Source organism: Pteropus alecto, unplaced genomic scaffold (assembly GCF_000325575.1).
Source record: "Pteropus alecto unplaced genomic scaffold, ASM32557v1 scaffold5, whole genome shotgun sequence".
In the NCBI taxonomy this organism is placed as follows: domain Eukaryota; kingdom Metazoa; phylum Chordata; class Mammalia; order Chiroptera; family Pteropodidae; genus Pteropus; species Pteropus alecto.
The window spans coordinates 27,307,328-27,308,231 of record NW_006441953.1 but is presented as its reverse complement, the minus strand read 5'-3'; positions in this window follow the sequence as shown (position 1 = coordinate 27,308,231).

Here is a 904-nt window from a genome sequence, read left to right as displayed (position 1 = left end):
TGAGACATCCTTTGCGTCGCAGCTGCCTCTTTGCAGGAAGACCATGAATCACATTGTTCCTCTCTCTTCTATTTGATCCGACACCATGTAAACAAGCAATGTTGAATGGGAAAGAAAACATTTCAGGCAAATGATTTCAGTACCATTAGAACTGCTGACCTTGTGTAGGCAATCTGCTCTCTCGGCTACAAGATCGATACTAGAAAGAGGCAGTTTGGGTGTGAATATGTTTAGAGAAATGAATGAGAAACAATTATTTAACACTAATTATGCGACAGGCACTGTGGTTTATTTTTCCCGCCCCCGTATGTGATCGTGTTTCGCCCAGCCACTCCAGCGGGGGGATGATAATGGTGCTACTTTCCATAAGTTATTGGTGAGAAAATATGCCTCAAATCATTTAATAAGGGGGCAAAGCAGCATTAAAACCTACATCTCCTGACTCTTAAGTAATTCATTTAACTTCATGAACATTTCATTGTAATTAGTATGCAAATGATCATCAACTATGATCATCAAGAATGAATGAGTTATCTTATTTGATCTTATTTTATCTATTTTTGAACTAATAAAACTGAGATACAAAGAGGTTGAAGAATTTATCTATTTTTACAAGTCTCAAAAGACAGAATTTTGACGTTCTTTTCTCTCCTGAAACAATGATGGATGAGAGAAGTCAAATTTTAAGATATAAGCTAACATAACGAAGATGAGATAGATGTTAATAAATATTACGATTTGCCCCCGTATGGGATTGTTGGTTCTGAAGCCTCAAAAATAACGTTTCTTAAAATGTTGTAAAGAGATTTCCTAAGAAATCACGGATCACTCTGGTGTCAACAGGTAGTTCATTGACAAAAAGTTAAAAAGTAGAGATCAAGATACAGAGGAAGATACTGCTAAA